This window comes from Gossypium hirsutum, chromosome A08, assembly GCF_007990345.1.
Source record: "Gossypium hirsutum isolate 1008001.06 chromosome A08, Gossypium_hirsutum_v2.1, whole genome shotgun sequence".
NCBI classification, from domain to species: domain Eukaryota; kingdom Viridiplantae; phylum Streptophyta; class Magnoliopsida; order Malvales; family Malvaceae; genus Gossypium; species Gossypium hirsutum.
In genome coordinates this window covers 64045373-64046086 of record NC_053431.1, presented here as the reverse complement: position 1 = coordinate 64046086, position 714 = coordinate 64045373, and the positions used below count along the sequence as shown (strand labels likewise).

The window sequence follows — 714 nt, the reverse complement described above, 5'->3', positions numbered from 1 at the left end:
CTTTGAATCAAAATGTCACAGAGTTTCACATCCTCACTAAAGATTCACTCAAATCACTCGAGGTGTTTAAGGACAATAAATGAAGCACTCAACAGTCAATAATGAAAAGTCATTACCATAGGCTTGCATGAAAATCAAATCTCCACCACTGATACTTATTCAGTGACATCTCCTCTATAAACTCATAAGTTTCTTCAGGTGTTTTATTATTGATTGTTCCGCCAGAAGCTGCGTCAACCATTTGTCAAGTCGAAGGATTCAGACCATTATGAAAGGTTTGAACCTATAACCAGAGTGGTAACCCATGTTGAGCGCATCTTCATAAAAGGTCATTGTATCTCTCCCATGCATCATAGAGTGTTTCTAAATCCATCTGCACAAAAGAAGAGATATCATTACGTAATTTAGCCGTTTTAGCTGGGGGAAAATATTTTAGTAAAAACTTTTCGGTCATTTGTTCCCAAGTAGTAATTGACCTTCGTGGTAACGAGTTCAACCACTATTTATCTTTGTTCCTTAATGAAAAGGGAAATAACCGAAGACGTATCGCATCTCAAACACGCCATTAATTTTAAATGTATCGCATAGTTCCAAAAAGTTTTCCAAGTGACCGTTGGGATCTTCGTCCTGCAAACCATCAAACTGAACAAATTGCTATATCATTTGAATTGTGTTAGGTTTCCGTTCAAAAGTATTTGTAGCTATTGCAGGTCT

General features: G+C 36.8%; 1 non-coding gene across 1 annotated transcript; it reads left to right on the top strand.

The window, feature by feature from the left end:
* Positions 1-299: 299 nt before the first annotated feature.
* LOC121205229 (small nucleolar RNA R71) lies at positions 300-406 on the top strand. Its single transcript, XR_005900314.1, has one exon. It is a non-coding gene; the product is annotated as a small nucleolar RNA R71 (small nucleolar RNA).
* Positions 407-714: the final 308 nt, after the last annotated feature.